This window comes from Canis aureus, chromosome 2, assembly GCF_053574225.1.
Source record: "Canis aureus isolate CA01 chromosome 2, VMU_Caureus_v.1.0, whole genome shotgun sequence".
In the NCBI taxonomy this organism is placed as follows: domain Eukaryota; kingdom Metazoa; phylum Chordata; class Mammalia; order Carnivora; family Canidae; genus Canis; species Canis aureus.
Genome location: NC_135612.1, coordinates 80,664,853 through 80,689,668, shown reverse-complemented (window position 1 = coordinate 80,689,668; position 24,816 = coordinate 80,664,853). Strand labels below are relative to the sequence as shown.

Below are 24,816 nucleotides of genomic sequence, written 5' to 3'. Positions count from 1 at the left end.
AGGCAATGGAATGTGAAACTACCTATCAGGTGATGGTGACTGCCCTGACAAGACCACACTAAGGGCCCAGATCACCCAGAGCTGTTGAGCTAAACCCCTGACTCCTGCCTTTGCAGGTAGACCATGGAGTGAACCTCTGGAATGAATAGCAATTGCCTGTACTTCACTATAATACTAAAATCTCTACCCAAGTAAGAGCCTCAGCCTCATTTACATAACATACGATGGATATAGAGGCATGTTTCCTTAAACCTCATGTCTGACCTTATGCCCACCTCTACATGTGAGATAAGGATTCTCTAAATATTCATCAAAACCCTAAACAAAAGAAACCTACTCACCTTCTCTGGAAAGTCAATGGCTTTGGAAGCCATTCCCCATGATCTCCTTATTTGCTGCAAATAAAAGTTTCCTTTGTATGTCAATTCAACCTGATGCAGTTTCTTACTCACCAACGAATAAACTCACTTTGGTTAGGGGCAGGAAGAGAGAGACTGAAGAAAGGCCAATAGCAGGGCTGTTTATTCAGGGCCTCACATACTAGGGATCCTTAAACTGTGTTTCTGTTGGCTTCTCCATCTTTCAGATGAACAAGTAGAAGTCTTGATATAAATACTGAAATCTGGGGTGCCTGAGTGGCACAACTGGTTAAGCATCTGACTCTTGATTTTGGCTCAGGGTCATGATCTCAGGCTCCTGATCATGCCCCCTACTAGGGCTCTATGCTCAGTGAGGAGCCTGCTTGAGACTTTCTCTTCTTCTCTCTCTCTTTCTCTCTCATAAGTAAGTAAGTAAGTAAATAAATAAATAAATACTGATATCTATGAATTCTTAGCTAAGTCTGTAAATAGGAGAACAAATCAAGAGATGACTTAACAAATTGGGCAACTTCAAAATGCCTAAACTAGCAAAAAAAAAAAAAAGAAAGAAAGAAAGAAAGAAAGAAATGTATGACTAAGATTAAAGAATTGTAAATCAAATGAGCAAAATAACTCCAACCCTGTGAACATTTTCAAGTGCACTTATTTTCTTTTCAGGAGAAGTTCAATCAATGTAAATCCAATTATATATTAGGTAGGCTCTTTCTATGCTCTTGGCAGTCATTTGAATACTGAAGACTATTGATGTTACTATACCATATTGCCAATATTTACATCATATTTTCATGTTAAACTGCAGTTAGATAGCATCTTTAAGGTCTTGGGTTTGAGGTGAAAAGGAACAGAGGAATTAATCTATTTTTCATTTTCAGTAAATATATTCAGAGCACTGTGGAGTCAAAAGTTTGTCGTGGATTAAGAGAGTTGAAGTTTGAAGATGGGAAAAAATGCAGGAATTTAGGAAGGTGCGGAGCAACACTGATGTAAGAAGTATGTAATACAGATGGAGGTAAAATTCTGGATTTTTAGCATTTATGAACAGAAGTGGCTCATAGATGAATAAGTGGATAAAAATGCTGAGATTTCTAATTACTGATTTACATCTTTATATTGTGGTCATTTAAAAATCTTGGTAGAGGTGTCCTTATAAGGTATATCTCCATATTTTTGTGTTTTTAAAACTTATTTCTCTCACATCGAGTTTCCTGGGGATTCACCATGAAAGCATTTTATTCTCTGTGGAAACATTACAGCACTGTGAGTAATGCCATGGAACCAAAAGCTTGTTTAATTGGCAGTGGAAAGAAGTCATTTAACAGGTACCAAATCAAGTCTTTCAGGTATAATATGAAACCAAGGGAAATAACTAAAATCTTTGAATAGGATGATATTTCCCAGTGTGTTAGTATTTTTATTTTTCCCTTTAGTCTTTCTTTTTAAACACCTGAATCTAATTTATATCATTCAGATTAAAACATGCAAAGTTTGAGTGGAAGAATTTATTTTCAGGGGTGCTTGGCTTGTTCAGTCCATGGAGCACCTGACTCTTGATCTCAGGGTTGCAGGTTCAAACCCCACACTGGGTATAGAAATTACTTAAAAATAGAATCTTTTTAAAATATATTTTCATAATAAATCAAAGTCTGATAAATAATTGAAAGAATAGATGCATATATGCTTTAGCTTCTTTCTAGAACACATTCAATCAGTGCCTAACTATAAATAGTCACTCTTGGATTATAAAACCTGAAAGTTTATGAGATAATAAGATTCTACATCTCCAATTATTTTTGGAAATGGAAAGACAAAAAAGGAAAAGAAAGATAATCATATGATTGCTTTTTCTTATTCATCCATTATAAAAATATTTGTTAAGGAATTAAAATACACCAGATTCTATGTTAGGTGAAGAATAGAGATTAAATAACAAACAAAACAGTTACTGTCTTGATATTATAAATTTTTTGCCTGATCAAAGCATCAAGATAAAGGTATTGTGGGAATAAATCATAAAATATTAAAGAAGTGAGGAAGAAAGCATGCATAATTTCTCCCCAAAATGAAAAAAAAAAAATACAGGCGACCAAAATTCTAAGTAAAACAGAAGAAAAAGAAACTGCATGGTGAATATAAAGCAAACTCTAATATGATGTGATTTCCAAATATTAGGGAATGGAGAGAACATTTGTCACATAGCAAGTGCTCAACAACTCTTTGATGAATGAAAGAATTAATTCATATAATGTTTTCTTTAGAAAAACATATGTGCCCTGCATTTTAGACTCATTATTTTTGAGTAGCACAGGAACTGTAAAATTAGAATCATTGGAAACAATTTGTACCCAAACATATAATTGGCTCAACACTAACAATATTTATATAGTATGAGCAATATAGGTAGCTTTCTATGTAAAAACTCTTGAATGAACCTTCAAAAACAGCATGGAAGATAAACTTCGAGAATGTACATGTGATCTGTCTTGAAAATGTTAAACTTGCAGTACCTGGGTGGCTCAGTCTTTTGGGTGTCCAACTCTTGATTTTGGCTCAGGTCATTATCTCAGAACGGTGAGAATGAGCCTCATGCTAGGTTCCGCGCTGGGCATGGAGCCTGTTTTGGAATTCTCTCTCTCTCCCTAATTCCTGCTGTGCCACCGCCCACTCATGCTCTCTCTCTCTCTCTCTCTCTCTCTCTTCTGCATCGTCTATGCAGAAAATCAACAGGGGAACAATAGCCTTGACACACTGGACCACAGGGACTCAACAGATATAGTCTGAACATTTCTTCCTAAAGCAGAATACACATTCCTTTCAAGTGCACATGGGACATTCTCCAGAACAGATCATATCATGGGCCACAAATCAGCCCTCAACAGGTACAACAGGTACAAGACGGTTGATATCACACCCTGTACATGTTCGACCATGACGCTATGAAACTCGAAGTCGACAGTAAGAAAAAATTTGGACAGACCAAAAATACGTGGAGATTATGAACATCCTACTAGAGATTTTCTCTAGGGAAAGAAAAAAAAAAAGAAAATGTAAATGTTAGGCTTTCTAGGCCAGGACTTTCTGTCCCAATTACTGTGTATATGTAAATATATATATCCCAATTACAGTGTATATGTAAATATATAAGTGAGAGATATTTAGAATTGAAAGTGGAGAGTGTGAAGAACTGAATAGGTATTGGAATATTCAGCTTACAAATTTTAACTTATAGTACAAAACATAAAAAAATTCTGTATTTGATGATTACTTTATCAAGGATATCTACTGATTTAAAAATATATACCTAAATAATTTTAATAAAATAAAAATGAATTGTAGAAATTTCAGAAAATACAGAAGAATGTACAAAAAAAAGACATAAAAATCACTTTGTGATCCCCTAAGTCAAAGATTACTATTGCTAACTTTTGAGTTTATTTTCTAATAGTTAAGCATATAAATATATTTGGTTCCCAAACCTGTAATTGTGCTTGCATATTATTTTTTCCAATGCCAAAATTACATCAAATATTACCTCAAAATATTTCCTCTTTGTCAGATATTTTGCATTTTAATGCCAGTTTAGTTTAGTTTATGATACAGATACATGTATTCAACTATTCTTCTTCTTTTAAAAAGAATAATTTATTTATTTGAGAGAGAGAGTGAGTATAAGAAGGGGGAAGGGGCAGTGGGAGAGGGAAAAGCAGACTTCCCTCTGAGCAGAGAGCCAGACCTGGGCTTGATCCCATGACCTGAGCCAAAGGCAGACACTTAACTGGCTGAGCTATCCAGGTTCCCCTAACTATTACTCTTTTTAACAATTATTTCATCATTCATTCTACAAAAGTCAGCATACTGGTGCCCATCATTATTGTCTTTACTTAAAATTATTCAAAGTTATCTCTTACTTATTCTCTAAGTTATGGAACAGAAAATCCTCCCAATGTAATGGGGAAAAAAAACATGGCTTGACTTCTTGCCAAAATTTTCTTTATTTATCTGTGAGCCTCCTTTTTCCTTTATATATATATATATATATATATATATATATATATATATACCATTTAACATATACACACATCCACACACACACATGTTTGAGATACCACCTGACCATGAAGACTTTGCCCTCCCAAATTAGACAGTTATTGAATAGCCACGCAATTCTTTTAATTAGATGATTGTATGTGTAAACATTAAATACTGTAGTGACACAGAAATGTGATATACTGCATTGACAGGTAATACACTTCCCATAGGAGAGGGCTGCAATTCTCACATTAAACTATCTGTGTTTTTTTTTTTTTGAAAACTGCTACACATAAATTCCACTCATGTTTAGGTTTACTATTACAATTTATAATCAGATATCATTTGTTCTTGGTACCTGAGTTGCAGTCCTAACACACAGTATCATGGTTTATATCATTTACTTCTCTTATTGATCCCCCACAAAGTCTACCATAGCCTGGGATACAAAGGAAGTGATGAATTCAAAAATACTGGTGGCTTTCACCCGAGAGTTTTAGAGTGAACAAGAATCTGTAGATTTACAGCTAAAACAATGAATGCCTAGCTCTTTTACTCATTCCATTATTTTCTAAAGTATTTAAGTGACTTAAATGTTTGGCTTAAGAAATTGTAAAAATGGAGTAGAACTCTGCAGATATTAGAAGTATCCTATTTTATAGTTAATCAAAAGGTCAGGGGGCCTTTTGTACTAAACAAGTCTCATCAGGGTAGTTCATTAACACAATTATAGACAAAATGCATTCTCAGCTTCAGCTATCTGTTCATTTTAAGGCACTTTCTGCTCTGCTTAATCAAATTAAACATGGGAGACTTTTCCTGGCTACATAATCAACATGTAAATTAAAATGCACAGGGATCTCCAAAGAATAAAAAAAGTTAATTATTTAATCGTTTTTCCCTCTATGTATTGAGTTGAGAACGCTTAATTAAAAAGAGAAAAAGAAAAGTAAGTAAATATATCTTTAACATATGTTTATTTCTTTTGTATGAAAATGTGACAATAATTAATACTAAAATGACAACATGGAATATTGAATTCACTGTTTTAATGATAGGGATTTAGGCTAATCAAAAATTGTCATTTTAATTGGAAAACTTAATTGATGGAGATAGAATGTGTTTTCATAAAATGTGGAAGACAATTTTAAATGATATTTTCTTTTTAAATATAAGTGGCCATGCAGTTACCAAGTGGTTTGCCTTTGTGAAAACTGAAAATATTACTGAGATCAAAGAGACAAACTGAGAATCCATTTGACATTTTATTAAGAAAGTTTGGGAACAGTTCATTTGGACTTTAATTTTCCATCCACTGAAGTTTATGATGGAGTGAGTACAAAGTGTGACTATTGATTCTCCATCTCTGCAATTTCTATCTACAGAAGATTATTGTGAATAAATTCATTTTCTAGCCTGATTTTTTTTTTGACTTCTCACTATTTTCTGCCTATTTTCAAAATGTTAATCTGTTGAGTTCAGACAAATGTTAGTAATCTCTGGTTTCCCTTTTTAGTTTGCAAAATACTGAGTAAAATAAACTTTTTTTTTTTTTACATGAGAAGTCTTAGGCAGCATATTTCTTGAGTGTGACTACTCTGACTTAAATTAGTGAAAATTCACTTAATAATCCATTCATTTATTCACTTAGCGATGCATTCAATTATCCCTCTCTCTTAGAGATAATGCTAACTTCAGAGATGCCAGCCAGCAAGAATGACCCACTAAAATGTTCTATCCAACTTTCTCAAAACAAGTTCTATGCCAGTGAAGAATACATGCTATATGTATTTTGACAATGGAACGTTTCAAGTACTTTTCAAACAAATCAGGGCACCTAGTAATATTTATTCAATGACCATTTAAGAAATTTGTGTGAAAAAAAAAAAAAAAGAAATTTGTGTGACTTGATGTTCTGGGCAAAGGATACATAAAGAGAAATAAGACCTAATCTTACCCTTCACTAGTTTACAATTAAGCCTAATCTTACCCTTGAATAGTTTACAATTAAGAGAGAAGCAAAATCAGGCTACCACAAGAGGATGCCTTCTGGGATAGTGGGGACTCAAAAAGCCTTGAACTTTTTGAAACTCAGAAATATCAGATACTAAGGGGAAAGATAAACATAATGGCATGATAATTTTAGCCCATGGGGTTCCTAAAAGATAAAGTAACTCAATTGCATAGTGAAAATGTATATATGATGTGTTTGTATTTCTATACATATGTTTACACCTATGATTATTTATATTTAATTCACATAATGAGAAAAAATCCTACCTGAGGATATCCTTAAAAGATAGCACAGCACAATTATGTAACTGTATATATATATATATATATATATATATATATACACACACACATATATATATATGTATTTCAGTTAACAAATATATATATGTTTTTTCCAATAACCCTATGATCTACATACGATTTTTATTTCCATTATACAACTAATAAGTCAGAAGTCCAAAGAGTTCAATTAGCTATTTGCACAAGATCATACAGCCAATAAATGGGAGAACTGGGATTTGAACCCTCATAATCTGGAAACAAACAGAGGAAAGTCTTCTTTGACACAGTGGGGAAATAAAATCCTATCTTTCAGGAGAGGGGAATCATTCACTGCTTCCCAGAAAAGAAATGATTAAATACCAAGAGGTAGTTCCGCATTTCAGGGTAACTGTGCTATGGAAAGATGGGTTTGTTCAGTCTTGTAAACAGATAATGCAAGTCATAGTGACCTTATTTAAATGTTGTGGGGTTTTTGTGTATGTGTGTGTTTTGTTTGCTTGTTTGTGTGTTTTATTCAGAGGGTAGCCTTTGGAACAGGAAATCAGTTTTTATTTTAAAAATATATTTTTGAAAAGACTAAATAGGAAACAGCCTTGAACAACATTGGATTTTAGCAGACTAAGGAGAGATAATGTGAATGTTTCAGAAAGAATATGAGGAGAGAAGCAAATGCCCTAAAAGTGCTGTGAAAGTTCAGAATAATGTTGAAGTATTGCGGCTTTTTTGTTGTTCATCATTTGTACTTATAAATATTCATGAATTTCTCCAATTATTCACGAAACTAGCAGGCGCCCTGAAAAATACTTTGTACTTTTGGTGATTGAATAAATTGGGAAGTACTAGATTAGAAAAAGCTGGCACTTCTCAATGGCTTATTTATATAGTCCATGCTATTAAATATATAATGTTTTGACTGACCAGACCTTTCCTTTTGTTCTTTCCATTTTTAACAATAAACTAAGGAGAAATCTGAAAAGTGTATCTGGTGATAATCTGGTCCTCTAAATTTTTAGATCCACTGGCTAACGAGTTAATTACTGAAAGTTTCCAATTGTAGGAGAATCGTATCAAAGCCATGGTTTTGTATTATTTATCCAAATAAACAACATTCTTTAGAAGAAAATAGGCAGTTTTACTAATGAAAAATGTAAATTCCAGCTTTGTGTGTTATTCATGAATGCTCTGATACCACAATTGTTATTTTAAAATGTTTAGCTGCTCTGAAAAGCATCTTCGGCAATGATGTTGGATGTTGACTGCTGAATGTCAGAAATAATGATCTAGCTGCACTGTAATCTTTGCTGAATGAGTTCTATTATGTGTCACATTTAGAGGAATATTTGTGTTGTTGAATGATTTTCAACTAATTATCTAGTACTGCTTGCATTTCACAGAATATAATAATCACACGGAAAGTTTACTATTAATACTGCTAAGTCCAATTTTACACATCATATTTGAAAAGTAAACTAAAATTGACATATTTATCAGAATCCATATATATTGTTATTGGAATACAGGCACAACATAAATGTTTTCCTTGCTTTCAAAAAGAATTCAGATTCACTAGTAACAGCATTTTATTTTATTTTGTTACAGTGAGTATGTTATTTTCATATGAAAAATATTAAGTGTAAATAATACGAAGTAGGAAGGGTTCCTTTAGAATATATTGGCCACTGCCTCCCTCTGCCAGGCGAGCTGGTCTCTTTAGACTGTGGTGCATTCACAGGCCAGCTTGCTCTAAGCCTTTATAAAAATTTCTCATTATATTTGCTTAACATTGTTTAACATATCGGGGCATATGTATTGAAATAAACATTATTTTCTTTTAACTTTCAATTAAAAATAAACTGACTATATTGCCCCCATACTTTTTTGAGATCTCAAATAGTAAGGAATATTTATTGTCTTCTTGGTTGGTTGGCATTTTTAAATGGTAAAACAATGAAGGAAATTAAGCATTGACATATGGTTATCTTAGAAAAGGGAACACATTCTGGTGTGATTTTTTTTTTTCTTTCATGTACCTTCAAACCTAGCATGTGTATTAGTTGAGAAAGAATAATAGCAGTTAATGGCGGGAGGGAAATGATGTTACAGTTGTACCTATAAGACTGGGAGAGGTGAATATTAAACAGAGGTAAATGTTTTGGATGAGACTTATCCAACAAAAAGTGTAAACTGATGATGATAAAAATAAGAATCCAACAAAAAAGTGTAGACTGATGATGATAAAAATAAAAATAGTCATTACAAAAAGTTTCCTACATTCCAGGAAATATGTGATGCAATGGCAGTGTCACTCAATGGGCTTCTCTCACTGGAGTTCTGCTGCCTTCTCCCTTATCAATATCTTTTAATTCCCCCTGGTAATCCAAAAGTTAGATACTATAAGTGATCACGAATTGGTCCATTACAGTGTCATTCCATCCTTTCTTTCCATTTAGAGAACCCACTGCCAAAGTCCACTCTGTGACAACACTTGAAGAAACCTCAGTGGTGAAACCAACAGACAGGAGAAGGGACAAGTGTTCCATCTCTGGACACATGCAAATAGCCCCGGTGTTATCAATGTCAGGGATGGGTAGTGAGATCCTTCCTAAGTATGCAAGCCTGGGGAAAAGGGCATGTAATCTGTATTATTACTTGAACTGCGGTGGCAGCTCTACTTGTGTTAAGAGACTCACAGATTCTCCTCTTCGTGGTTGTCATCAGTTTTAATTCTCTAAATCATGGACAGAGATACGTGGATACTGGTAAGTGTGTGTGTAAATGAGGGAGACAGAGACAGAGACAGAGGTAGACAGAAAGAGATCAAGAGAGATACAGAAGATTGACGATGAGAGTTTGTGTGTTTATATCTGGGGTAGGTGGTGTAAGGGATTAAGGGAGGGTAGAATCCAAAGAAAGGAAGGAAATGTGTTTATTGCACAAATACCTTAACATAATCATTGGAGTAATCTAATTTTTCATTTTCCCACAGATCATTTCTGATAGCTGGGAGAGAGTATCACAAGAAGGCTATTAGTAAAGGCAAAGGAACAGAGATGATCCATACTTAAGGTTCAGGAAATACTGAAATTTGGCTTTTTAACCCATTGCCAGATGTATACATATTATGTAAACTAATACAACATTGTGGTTCTGAGGCCAAGTTACCCATTTTTCATTATACCCTGGGTTATGGTTATATATACTGTATTTAAAAAAAATATTTATTTATTTGAGATAAAGGGAGAGAGTAAGAGATGAGGAGAGGGAGAGGGAAAGAGTCTCAGCATACTCAGTGCTGAGAGTGGAGTCTGACTTAGGGTCAATCTCACAACCCTGAAATCATGACCTGAGCCAAAACCAAGAGTCGGACACTTAACTGACTGAGCCACCCAGGTGCACCCCTACCCCCAACTATATTTTTTTGACTTTAGGAAGAAGCAGGAATTTCATTACCCTGGTAAACCACAGATTCCCCTAACACATACACACTGAGCTTTCTTATTTACCTCCTACAATAAAAATTACTCAGAAGTTCCTCTTAGTCCTTCTCTGACAACAACTTTTGGTTTCCAATCTGCATTTAATATGAAAAACTAGTCCATGTAAAATTCAAATTATGTATACCTATGTATTCTAGAAGGACAATAAATATATTTGTTGAACCACACATAAACTCCCAACACAAGTGTCATAAGTAACACCTCATTATTCATAGTTACAACTCATACTCAATATCAAAAATCAGGGACACTGAAATGTGCAATTCTAGGATATTCTAATTTAGGGTCAATGTAGGGGCATATAAATACAACCATGCTTACAGATTATTCTTTAAATAATTATCATTTGACCTTAAAATATCACTTCTAATCATACAATAACAAATGCTTCAAACACTGAAATTATTTATTTACCTCTTGGTAGACCTTGGGACTACAGACATTTGATTGAATTCTTAACTTTCAACTAGGTCGTTGGTATCTTGGAAATACAATAAAAGCCTGAAATTACTTGTTGGTTTATACAACAACATACCCCAAAATAGTTTTAGCTGTAATTAGTTATATAAAAGAACTAAGTTATATATGATGATATTTATAAAAATACTTTCTACTAAAGCTTTTAGTGCTGAGTGAAATCTAACATTTGTGAAAACAGCAGAACAAAATTTTCAAATATTTTATAGCTTTGTATACCTAAGAAATAGCAGAAATTGTTTAAAACTGAAATGTAGAGAATTTAAACTTTACCGTATTTTGCCTATTTCACTTTCAGAATATTTTCCATAGGTGTAATAGACTGTTATTTATATACTTAAAGTAAAATTGCCACATTTGCAATTCTCTCGTGATTAGATTATAAAAACAATAATCTTATTCTGGGAATATTTTAAGGTTATTGTTGATAATGGAATATGTTAAAGTCAAGGAGTAAGACACACTTTTGTCTCAATGAATGGACAAGAGCTAAGAATGAGGAGTTCTTTCCTCAAGGGAAAAGTTGCAAGGGCGTAGGGGATGAAATCTAAAATTTACAGTAAAAAAAAAAAATGCCCTTCTGGAAAATGCATAAGAAAAATAAGAGAAGGAAAGCTTTACTACTACCTATATCCAAGTTTATGAAGAGAATTATGCACATAAGTTTATCAGAAGCTTCCATTAAAAGCCCAACATTTAGAAATGCTTTTCGTCTAGCTTTAGAAAGCTTATGATGATTGCATCAGAAAGTAATACTCTGGCCACATTTATAGAAAATCAACCTAGCTATATTCAATACATATATTAAAACATACAAATGTACACAGGCACACACACCCACACCCACACCATGCATTGGTCATCTGCTGTTCACCAGAAATTTTCTATGTCCCAGAAATAGGTGAGACTAAATGATTTTCCCTACCTTAAAGCGATTCCCATTGGAGTCAGGAAGAAGGGCACAAGAAAACTACTCTATAATGTAAAGTGCTAGAGTAGAATTAAATATAAATTGCCATGAGAACAGAGGAGCACAAGTAATCCTTGTCCTCCCCCTTAAGTGTGCCACTTCTGAGTTTATATTTTTCTTACCACAATACGACTATAACTTCAAATAATAATGTCCACTCTTTTACCCAATCATTCACAAACAGTCTATAAATTCATTGGCACCTCTAGTCTTTGGCTCCTCTAATGTCCTTTCCTTTTATCTCTATCTCATTTTCACATTGTTCTCTAAAAAGGTCATTACCTCAATGACTCCTCTGTCATTATTGATTCCTTGCATTACTTTTGCAAGAACCACCTGGGAAAACCTAACCCCTAACAGTTTTACTCTGTTTAATTTGTTGCCTGAAGATGATGAAGAAAAACAGACCTATGCAACATAAACCCGAGGACTGTACACTTAACTTAGTCTATAACTCCAGACATTTGTATGCATTTGATAACTTCAATCATTATATACACGTTTATAATTCTCAAAGCTTCATTTTCCAAAGAGATTGATTGGTAGGTTTTGCCCTTTGGCTCCCTGCTAGACATCTCCACTTGGAACTTCCATAATCATATCATAGTAGCATATCTAAAACAGATATTATCTTTTATTTAACTAATTCATCAATTCTCAGTGGTCAGGTCAGTAAAGGCAGTAGTGCCCACATGATTATTGAATACTTAGGCTTTTGTTCACATTGAAGCTTCTACAAGAGAGCACATTGAATATGTTACCTTCAGATATCCAAGTTTTAATATTGCCAGACTGCAAAAACACTATTCTATACACAAAACATGTAGCTTTGATTGATGATTGAAGGAATGTTTCTTTAAAAATTTCAAACTTGTCTTATTTGAGTTCCAGGAGCATCCAAATCCAAATATCATAAAAGAAATGTTCTTTATGTTAGGGCTATTCCATCAATCAAATAGTTATCCACCAATTAGCAGGTAGAGAATGAAAAATTTCAGCTAACTGGACTGAATTGTTTTGGCCTTTATGTGGCAATGATTTTAAAATTATTGCTGGTAGTTTGATTTGACATTATTAAAAAAAAAAAAACTTCTAAATTCATCCAAACCATGTGTGGGAGTGTGAGTTTTGTGTATTAACAAGAATTACGGCATCTATTCAAACCAGTACACTGACACAAATCTGAACAGCAACTAGAAACAAATATTGAAGGGCTATGGTCATTATCCTCATGCTGATTAATCATATTCATCAGTTTGTCAGAATGTTAGGTTATGCAAAAACATGATCTATTAATGGTAGATGTATTTTTTAAAATTTTCTTTTTAAAAAAAAAATTCCCCCAAACTGGGAAATGTTACTATGTAAAATTTACTGCATTGGTTGAGTGAAGTCATTTTATATAATTTGCCAGGTAATGGAAATTATGTAAAGAGGACCTTCACTTAAAAAAAAAAAACTCTAAAAATCACACTGATTACCGTTAAGTCAATTCAATATTTATGTATTATGGAGTGGCCTGAATTTAACAATGTGCCTCTTAACTTTACCTTTGAAAGAAGAAAATAGTGTCTTTCTGTCATTATTTATGGAAAAGAACTATTGCTTAACACTATACCTGTAAGGCAGTTTTTGTCTTGGTTTGATGCAAATTATGCAGCAAAGAAGCTTTGCTATTGGTCGTAGAGTTCATGTGTAGTTTATTATGTGTATTATCATTTGAAAAAATAAAATGTGCTTTAGACAAATATAATTATATGTGTTTTAGGTCAAGTGTTCTTTAAGGCATAGGCACAATTCTTCAACATTTAATATGTGGCCAGGATAAATGTAGTTTAACCACAGCAGGGTCAGTGGTCTAAGTGTGCACACATTAGAATGACCAGTCATTGGTAGAGTATCAAGTGCTTTATGAAAGCAATAGGAAAACCATATAATTCAGCCAAAACCAAAGCCACAAGTGAGTTAGAAAGGTTTTTGCTTTCAAGTGAAATCAATGACAACATGCCTACAAATGCTTTTATTTATTTAGTTTATTCCAGAGAGAAGGCAAAAAGGTATTATATCCTTTCATAATGGTCAGTGGAAAATTGTTTATTTGTTCTAGTTTATTGCTAATCAGCTATTTGTAATCTTTCAATTAATCTGAATATTGTTATGAAAAGGCTCTCTCTGCACAACTCCGATCCTTTGAGTAATACTGAATTGGAAAACAGCACAAAATTCTACACATTGCTATTTTGTCTATCTTTGGGTTTACTCACAGGTGTAAGGAATTCAATGTTTGGTAGTTTTATAACATAGGTGAAATATGGCAATCCTGTTTCCAGTAAACAACCTACATAGTTTCCATAATAATTAATTTAAAAATGCGAAAAACCAAACATAAAACAATATAAAAGAATCTCTGAAAAATAAGTGTTCAAAATGAAATGTTTACATATTTTAAAGAGTCTCCAGAATGCCATAAGAGGAAACTCCTTAAAAACAGGGGATTTTGTATGTTTTTCTCACTACTGAATCTCAGGGACCTAGAACGTACCCAGTACATCAGAGATAATAACTGAAATTTTAAAAGACTGAATAAGTGACCAAATCATGCGAATAAAGTAGTTCTGAAATTAAACAGGACTCTGAATTATTTGTATTTTCTGAAAAATGCATTTAATGTTAAGTATTAGCAGCCTGATATCACTCCTCAAAATGGTAAAAGCCAAGAAGAAACAAACACCTATAGTGTGTATAGATAGTTTGACATTCGCTTGGTTGCAAGAATAGGGAAAGAGATCAGAATTACCCTGTTTTCCTGAGGATTACAGAGTTCTCAAGGAACCACCAAATTTTAAGGAAATTCTTCAGGCTTACTATCAAATGAATGCAAAATATTGGGATCATTTTTTAAGTTCTTGATTAAGCCAGGTATTTAATACAGGAAATAGAATTCAAGTTTTAAATGCGACTATAGGAAAGCAATCATCGAAACATGGTGAGAAGCTCTGAACTGTATTTATGTAGATCATAGAAGTCTTAGAATTGGAATTAGACAGGAAGTTTGAGGTCATTAATCTTAGATCTGAGGAAATGACTCTTCAATTGCAATACACACAATTACAATACATTCTCATTTATCTGGATTCCAAGTTACTTGAAAGCTCAACTCACTAATTTATTTTCCCACTTGACTTTTATGTGAAAGAAAGAAATTACAAATAATAGGAAAGATAATTAATGCATTTAAAGTTGACTCTGGAGTACTTCAAGTCCCTGAAGTATCTATTCAGTCATCAGGAAAGATACAATTATCTTCAGTTATCAGTTTAGTGTTAACTCTTTGACTTTGTTCTTTGTTTCCAGGCTTGGAGACTCTACCTTAAATGGATGCTCTGAGCTGTGGGACTTGCAGAGGAACTGGTGGGTGTCAGATGAACAGGGGGGGAAAAAACAGATGAACATGATGCTAAAAGGGACCCCTGGGTGCTCTGTGGTTGAGTGTCTGCCTTTGGCTCTGGTCGTGACCCCGAGATCCTGGGATCCTGTCCCACATCAGGGTCCTGCAGGGAGCCTGCTTCTCCCTCTGCCTATGTCTCTGCCTCTCTCTGCATGTCTCTCATGAATAAATAAATAAAATATTTAAAAATAAATAAATAAAATGATGCTGAAGGAAGAGAAGAGGCACCACAGAAAAGACAGTAAGCAAAACTGTGTAAATTATGAGGAATCCAAGAGAGAAATAAAGAGGGAAAGAAAAATTAAAATTTGCAGAAGCAGATGTGGCAGGAGAGTAAAGGAGGAACTGGAACATTCCCAACTCCAGAGGTTACAGGATAACACATTACTCTATCTCAGATTCTCTTTCCATTTTCTGAGGGAATGTGTTGCACAATTCCTAGGTCACTTTCCTATACTTTTTTACAATACATCCTAATCACCAATGTACCTTAAAAAGCTCTCTGTCCCTCAAAAACTAACTTATGTGATGAAAGTATGCTGACTAGTAGCTGGCTAGGACAGAATTCTTAGAGAACATCTCTTGGTCTGATAATCCATTTCCAACAGGTGAAATGACAGCTTTTGCTTTAATTACTTCCAGTAATAGGAATGCCTCCATGACCCCAAAATTCTTTTAAAAATGCTCACAAGGGTTCTAACCTTCCTGTTCATCTTCTCCTCCTTGCCCTTCTCCTTGGCAACTCTCTGCCCTCCTTCCCCTTTCCTGCTCTCTCAATTTATAAATTGTTTAAATACAGTGCAGAAGTCTATACTAGAGTGAACTGTGCCAATGTGTTACATGTTCACTGTAGAGGCTCCCTGTGTGTCATAATAATTATTCAGTACATGTAGTTAATGCATTCTTAAACAGTAATCATTACTACTTACTAAGAACAGGTAAAGCTATCAAGAGGGTCTCAAAACAGAATAACCTTTAACACATCTGAGCAATAAAAGAGTTTGTAGTACAATTTATGAGGTTTCAAATCCCAAATCCTCATTTTGAGAAAAGAGTCTTTTGGGTAGTATTTTCTACCCTCAAAGGATCGACTATTGCTACTTCTATATTTCACTATTATTTGAATTGCTGCTATAAAATAGTTACTTCAGATGAATTGGAGTAGCATAGACAATATGTTCTCTAATTTTTCTTGACTTAAATCATGCTTATGAGCTTACTTCCTGTAAGTCATTTCTAAATGTAATGCAGTGGAAAACTGTGTGGGCTTTGCTCATAGTTCAAACTCTGATTTGATACCCAGTGTTGCCACTCACTACTTTGTGACCTTGGCTTCATTTCCTTAAAAGTTCCTCATCTGTAAAATCGGAACAACAAAATTGACTTTGCAGGATTATGAAGGGAGAAATTGAGGCTTTATGAAATGTCTCTTAAATAATTTAACCCATTATACTGGGGTACCTGAGTAGCTCAGTGGGTTAAGTGTCCAACTCTTGATTTAGGCTCAGGTCATGAGGGCTCTGCACTCAGTGGGGAGTCTGCTTGAGATTCTCTCTCCCCCTGTCCCTCTGCCCCTTGCTTTCTCTTTCAATAAATAAAAAAATAATAATTATAATTATTATTATTTTTAAATAATAATAATTTAATTATTATTAAATTATTATAATTTAATCTAGTATATATAAATTATTTAAATGTACATGTTACTTATTATATAATGCATAGTAATATCTATTTACATATTATATATTAATAATACAGTGATCATGCGTATCAACACACACGGGAGGTCACCATTAGCTTCTTATTAAAATATAATTTTTTCTTCTTATTGCCTGAAACTTGATTTATTAGTATTCTCAATTTCATTTAAAAAAGTCTCAATTTCACATATTGAATGACTCTCCCAAATTATTTAAATTACTTTATAGATAATCTAAACCAAACAAAATTCATATTCATTTATAATTTTTCCATTATGCACCTCTCAAAGCCTCTCATTCCTCAAATCCCACCAAGTCCATTGAGTCAATAGGGAGAATTTTCCTTAGCATCACAGATACTCCTATTTTCTTCTCCAAATGCTGGTCCAATTTGACACTGAATGCAATTATATTTGCATTTGTGCATTATATTTTTGCAATACAAATATGCTGGGACAAAAAGAAAAAACACAGAAAACATAAACACAGAAAAATTATCAAGTTGCTGAATGTCTTCATTCTTCAAGTCTTTAAGTCTTTCATTCAAGCACCATTTATCGACTACTTATGTTAAAAACATATTGAGAGATCCAGAGAAGGGATAGATTTCACTGTTGAGAGATCAATGTATACAGGGAAATCTATCATTAAGACAACCGAATGCTTCTCTTGGAATTTTGTATGACTGACAAGTACATTACATGTGAGTAACTGATAACGGAGATAGATCTAAAAAAGAAAAATCTAATATATATGACATAGCTAATACAATTAGAATTAGTCGAAGGCTCCTCATATGTAGATAGCATATGGATCAGAGCTATGAGTAGTAAGCATGATTTCAGTGGGGTGAGATGAAGGGTGGAGTCGGTATGGGGACAGACAAGTTCTAATCTGAGGAGATTATATGCATAGTGGTGTCAAGTGAGATGCTGCAGGACGTGGTCTATACACAGCAACAGACTGTTTGGATGGAGAAAAAGCCATATAGAGGGAAAGGGAAAGAGCTAGAAAATGTGACTAAAGAAATTCTACAGCAATGGGAACACTTTGAATCTTTTACAAAGATAAAGCTCTGAAAACATAGACCACCTGACAAGGTGTGACAGCCTAATCCTTGTGAGGCATTTGAGGAGGTCACCATAGCTGTCTGAACCTGAAGAACTATGACCCTCCAGTCCCTGAAATCCTGCTGAGTTTCAGGCAGCCAGGGAAGGTTATCCTTAAGTGACTGCATGAAATCATTCTTAACATATGGGGCTCAGAAGCAATGCTGCATGTTGTCAGATACACCAGTTACACCTGTCTCAGAGAGCAAAGGTAAGAGCACTAACTACACCATGTACTGTGGCTTCTTCCTAGGCCTGTCACCATCAAGACCCATCCAGAAGCTTACTGAACAAAATGGTTGACTTGAGTACCTTCAACCTTGAGAAGGTGAAGCAAAAAGATGAAAATCATTTCTTAATGCGTAGCAGAGAATGGGAGAGTTTTGAGTTTCCATTTACAGAAGGCAGTCTCATGCCCTTCTCGAGAGAGAGCAGCAATCGAATAGTCATATTAAAACTGCCACATATTCAGTTAGTCAAAAAGCAAAATGATACTTTTGAAAAGAGAAAAACAACCTCAAAAGTTTGGCAGAATTATGTCCTTGGCCTTCAGCAGAACACCGAAGCCAGGAGAGAAGTGCTGTGTGTTCCTCCGTTCCTCCCTTCGCTGTGTTCCGCGCTATTACTTGCTAAATCAATTGCAGCTGCTTACCTCGCTCCAGTGCATTTAAGCCCCTTCTTGGGGCTTCTGTAGCACCCTTTGAGAATTTCACCCATAACTCCTTACCAATTCCCTAAGCTGTCTTGATTTCTCTACCAGAAAATTGTTATTATATTTATAACAGCATTCTGAGAATATTTCACCAACCTGCTGACGAAACTCTCTTTTGTACAACCAATGAATTATGCCTTAAATGTCTTTTTCTCTCTGCATGATGTCCTAGATTAATGCGCTATATAATGTTTGTAAATACAACCATGTTTCTTCTTTAAAAGTCATTAAGAGGGTTTTAATAAACATCGAAATGATCAATGTGTTAATTGGTTCCAGATAATGTTTATCAAATATTTAGGAAGAGGAAATAAAGCACTGTATGGCAAATAATCCAATTCAAGGGAGTAGTTTTATTGGAGGAGATTTACTTAAATAGGGATAGAATTTCAACGCTAAGAGCTTTTTTAAATACAAATGGGAAAATGAGGTAAGAATTAGCTTAAGTAAAAGTTAATGCAACATTAACTTTGCAAATTTGGTTGAACAAAGTTAGCAAATTTGAAGTTTATGTTACAAGATAAATCCAAATGGTGTACTTTGGTTTCGTGTGATAGACTGTACGGATTTTACCTTTATTAGTATTATTTGTTAATAATTATGTTCTGTATTATAAAACTGATGACCTAAAAAATAATTTCTCCTAATTCTAAATCTGAAGGCCTGTCCATTCATAGGGAGGAAAGTTATACAATGCAGGTCAAGTTCAATACTTACCCTAATTTACTCCTGCTTTCACTTTCTTTAAATGAGGGAATACAGATATAGATACGGATAGAGGACATTTTCTATGTATATGCATGTATGTACTTTTCTGTGCTTGTGCTATCCAGCAGAAGAATTTCAAGCCGCTATTAGAAATTTAAATTTCAAGAAATACTAAAAATTAACTGGTAAAATAAAGACACGTTTCATTTTTTCCCTCAAAGCACCCTACAAACAGAACACAGGACAGAAAACTTTTGTTGAAGGATGATGGAAATGCAGCTGTTGTCTGTTCTAAAATTCCACAGGAGAAGCAAAGAGAGTTTGAGGGCCTAGAAATAATAAGTCCAGGATCACCTTTTACTATCTAGAAGTGCTATAACATTTCTAATATTAATAAAAATGCCTGTGCTCTCAAGAGAGCAGGAAAATATCAGATTTTCTACATTCTTCATGGCAACATCTTTCAAGTCTATTAGGAAAATTTGGTTTAACAGCTATTAAATGTTCATTTTCAACTTTGTCAATTTTTTTTTTTTTTCTTATAGTCAAATGGAGGCAAAGAATACTGGAATTTTCTGATCTGGAACCTAAAGTTTGTTGCATTCACATTTTATTTTCACACATTTTTACAAGACAATTAAACTGACACCCCAACATTAATTTTACACCTAATTTAGATGGAGGATTTTTTTTCCAGCAGTTTTGTTATTGTCATTGAAGAATACGATTGGAGGGGATAGAGAGAGCAGGATTTTCTTTTTTTTTCTTTTTCTTTTTTCTTTTTTTTTTTTTTGAGAGCAGGATTTCTAAAGGAAGAATATATGGTTAACACAAAGAAAGTCATGATTTTTTAAAAATGTGAAATCAGCAGAAGAACATAAAATAGAACTCTACATTTTAACACTTGAAGATCTACAGGATTTTAATGAAATAAATGTTCTGAGTGATGCCAGGAAAGAAAAATGAAAACACACACACACATGCACATACACATTAAATGAATTAGATGTAGATATGCAGAAATTATATATTTTATTATACAAATTCTTAAAAAAAATAAATTCTTACTGAATTTTCTGTGGTATCTCCCTACAGTACAAGAAATAGCTTGCCAGATAACTGTGTTATAGGAAAAGACAAAGTTAAAAATATACATAATGTTCAGGTCACATAAATTTGTGATCATTCTTTTAAGGGAAAAATCATTTTTCAAGATTATACTTATTTTCAACATACATTTTAAAAATAATTTTGTTTTATGATGCAAATGAATGTTGTTGGCATAATTTATTCTGTGAACCTACTGACAGTCTATTGACCAGAAATTTTCAGGTTATATTTGTGCTTACTCTTTTTATTTATTTATTTATTTATTTATTTATTTATTTATTTATTTATTTATTTTTACTTTTTATATTGTACTGACAATACTGCTAAGCAATCCTTTGCTTCTCTAATCTATTATGATGATTTGTGCTGCACAATCTTAAGCAGCTTCTACAAGATGACTAAAGAATTGAAGAAAACCTGGCCTTTGCTAGAGAGCTACATATTTGCAATTCCATAAGGTTTAATAGGATGCTGAAAACATGATGCTGTTAGGTATTTTTGCAACATGAAATGAAGTGTGGCATGATTTATTATTTCTTCCCTCAATGAAGGAAATGAGCAAGCCTTCTGTGCCTCCTACTACTCAATTAGTAGAGTGCAGACAGGCAGGAAGTGACCTATCAAAGTTCTTTGAAGTATATCATCATATCTATCTCTCAAAGCCAAGGCCAGATGAAACAATTAAAAGTCCACAAACAAAATACTTAGTTGAAGGATGCAACCAAAGAGAAGTGTGAAATTTCCCCAAACTCAAAATAGCAACGTCAGTTCAAGATGGCCTTTGTGCAAATTCTTTAAACATTCTGAGCATAGGTTTCCTCATTTTAGAAGTGGGGTTAATGATATTTATTAAAAAATATATGTTTGTCCCCTTATTACAAGGGACAATTTATCATAGAATGTTATTCTAGTGTCTGACATATGCCAAATACTCAATAAATGATGTATTTCAGTTAGTATTGCATTATTTCATTTAAAAGGAAATAGTATGCATTTTCCTATGGAGTGAGTGTGGGTGTGTTTGTTTGTACACACCCATTTATAGTATGTGTACATAAGAGGGCACACACACATATACTAGATCTTATGTGAGAGCAAAACTGACTGCAAGGTTTAGATTTATTTGTTTTATATAAGCCAATAGGAGAACATAAGTTGACTAACAGGTTCCTGTCTGTAAAAGGATTTGTTAAAATTTAACTCAACCAAAACCAAAGATTTTCTTTCTTTCTATATAGCTTGCTAAACAGCCTTGATGACACAATGATGGCCACGAGCCAACATTAAAGGCCACAAGATGAACTTTTATACTGTAGAAATTAATATTTAAAAAATTGCTAGTCCTACACATCATTTGATCCTCACAATAACCAACGAATAATTGGTCAAGGCTAAACAGAATTGATAGAATGAGTACTGGAACCCAAGTCCAAGTGTCTGTTTTCATTTTAATTATTCATCCTTGGTCCATTTTGCTGGGTCCTAGTAACATAAATTCTTGTGTAAAGACAATGAAAGTGATATGATAGTCTCTGCCATATTCCTTTACTACAGTTAGAAACAACTGGCTTAGAAACAACTGGTTTACCTATCATATGAGCACACATCCTGGTAACACTAGGTGACTCTATACAATGTTCACATTCATGTTAGTTCACATTTCCTAGACTGATGTTTTATGAAAACTGTGTAGAGATTTAATGTAATCACTCCCCTCATTTGGTAACATTATTTGTAAATGAAGCACATTTTTGTCAATAGAAATGTTCATTTAACTTTTAAATAATATGGCATTTTTTATCAAGACAATGCTACATTTATTAAACAAACATAGTCACGGCTGGCTGGCTGGTCACGTATGTCAAAGTCCTTAATGAAATGGAATATCTAAGGGAATTTTGGTTGTATTTGTAATTTTCCACTTCCACATAGCAGGATGGAAGATAAAATTTGCTTATTTGATTTTTGCATCAGTCTTTTGGTTACTTTGAAATAAAGAGCTTGATGTAGACATTCTTTGGAAACAACTGAAATCTTTTATGAGCAGTATGTGCATTTACCTTGGAAAGTATTAAAAATTTACACAAAGGTATTTCTTCTGTTTCCTGCTTTTAACCTTAAGAATTTCATTTTTCCTTAGCCCTTCCTACGTACTTCTTTTTTCCAGTTTATCCTTTCAGGCTCTGTTAACAGGTGGCATGGAATATGGTAAGAAATAAGCAGCATGCAATATGGTAGAAAAATTCCTACTTTAAACATTGAACTAAACCTGGATTTTCAGAATTAATTCTTTCCTATTTTCCTTTCAAATACACTATTTTTTAGAGCAGTTTTAGATTCACAGCAAAATCGAGTAAAAAGTACAGTTTCCCTAAAGCTCATGCTCCCACATGTATACAGCCTCCCCAAAGATTAACATGCACATTAGAATGGTACATTTTTACAATCTGTGAACCTACATTAACATATCATTAGCACCCCAAATCCATAATTTACATTAAGGTTCATTCACTTATATTAAAGTTTAATACTGATTAAATTTCTTTAATAGGGGACTTTTCCAATTGTCATCTTTTTCTTTGTCAGATTATGTCTTTCAAGGAATTAGTCTACTTTATCTAGGTTATCAAATTGGTGAGCATAGTTATTCATAGTGTTCTCATATTATCCTTTTGATGTTCATGGAATCTGTAGTGATTTTTTTCTCATTCATTTCTGGTGATAGTAATTTGTGTCATTTTTTGTTTGTTTGTCCTTGTTAGCCTGGCTAGATACTTATTGATTTTAGAGATTTTTCTTTTCAAAGAAGCAGCTTTGGATTTTGTTGATCTTTTTCTATTGATTTCCTACTGTAAATTCATTAATGTCTACTCTAATTTTTTATTATTTCTTTTCTTTTGCTTACTTTGGATTTAATTCGCTCCTGTTTCCTAAGATGGAAGTTTCCTAAGATGGAAGCTTGGGTGATTGATTTTAGATCTTTCTTCTTTTCTAATGTATGCACTTAAAGCTATATATTTCTTTCTAAAGACTGCTATCACTGCAAATTTTGAGAAGTTGGCTTTTCATTGTTATTTAGTTAAATATTTTTAGATTTTTTGAGATTTCTTCTTTGGCTTGTGTTATTCTGAAGTATGTTGTATAATTTCTAAGTATTTGGAGACTTACTAAATCTTGAAAGAACATTGTAGGATTTTTCTCCTTCTGAAATCCATGAATAAAATGAATTATTATTAAGCATAATTCGTTTCTCTTTCTCCCTGTGTATATGTACACATTTGACTTTATTGTTTAAAATATATGCCTTGATTTTCCTTTACTGACAAAGATAGATATAGCATTTGATTGTATGTTACATCACCTTGGCTAACAGAGGATTTATGAAATATATATCTATGTAGGCAGGAAATGCGACTGCTCCATAAAATCCTTATGAATATCATAGAAAAATTTAACATTTAGAACTACATATTCTTAACTTTCCCCCTTGGTAGTTTTGGAAGTATCTTATAGGGTAGATATTTTTATTCTGAGAGTGTTAACCAGAGAAGTATTGTTTTCAGTATAGAAGAGTTTTAAGTGAAAAAGCCAAGATTTAAACCCTGATTATAAAAGTCTTATTTTGTTCATTGTCTGTTAAACAAAACATATAAATATGCACACCCATGAACAAATTTCTTCAATGCTCTATAAGCAAAAATCAATGGTTAAATAGTGAGAAAAACAGTTTGAGTGTTCTAGTTCCTGTTATTGATCTTTGAGCAATGCTGTGACAAAGACAGCAGTCTATGTTTTGCATTGATTTTCTTATATGCTCAAGATTAGCACTACCCAATAGAAATCAAATGTGAGCCATGAGTGTAATTTTAAATTAATCACTTCATATAAGATTAAAAAGAAACAAATGAAATTAATTTTATTAACATATTTTATAACCCAATATATTCAGCGTTATCATTTCATCAAGAATCAATATAAAAAAGATACGTTTTACACTTTTTTGTCCTGTCTTTGGAATCCAGTGTATGTATTTACAGCACATCTCAATTTACATGCTGCATTTTCATCAGAAATATGTTACCTCTATTTAATTTCACAGAATTGACAGATGAATATATACGCTTAGGCATCTAAAGATATAAAATATATGGTTTCCCAATAAAGAATCGTTTATCAAAACTAATTTTCTGGCACACCTGGGTGGCTCAGTGGTTGAGCGTATACCTTCCCCTCAGGGCATGATCCTGGAGTCCCAGGATGGAGTCTGACATCGGGCTCCCTGCATGGAGCCTGCTTCTTCCTCTGCCCGTGTCTCTGCCTTTTTGTCTCTGTCTCTCATGAATAAATAAATAAAATCTTTAAAAAACACAATTTTTTT

The 24,816-nt window shown here is 33.4% G+C and overlaps 1 long non-coding RNA gene across 5 annotated transcripts in view; it reads left to right on the top strand.

Moving 5' to 3' along the window:
- LOC144302640 (uncharacterized) overlaps positions 1–24,816 on the top strand; it is a 98,712-nt gene that overhangs the window by 29,796 nt on the left and 44,100 nt on the right. For 2 of the 5 annotated variants that reach the window (XR_013369588.1, XR_013369600.1), the window contains exons 2-4: positions 1,253–1,389; positions 9,155–9,463; positions 18,162–18,889. This is a non-coding gene — a long non-coding RNA (uncharacterized LOC144302640). Of the gene's footprint in view, positions 1–1,252; positions 1,390–9,154; positions 9,464–9,690; positions 9,771–18,161; positions 18,890–24,816 lie in introns of those variants that run through there. The other 3 variants (XR_013369593.1, XR_013369594.1, XR_013369589.1) reach the window with 3 other exon arrangements.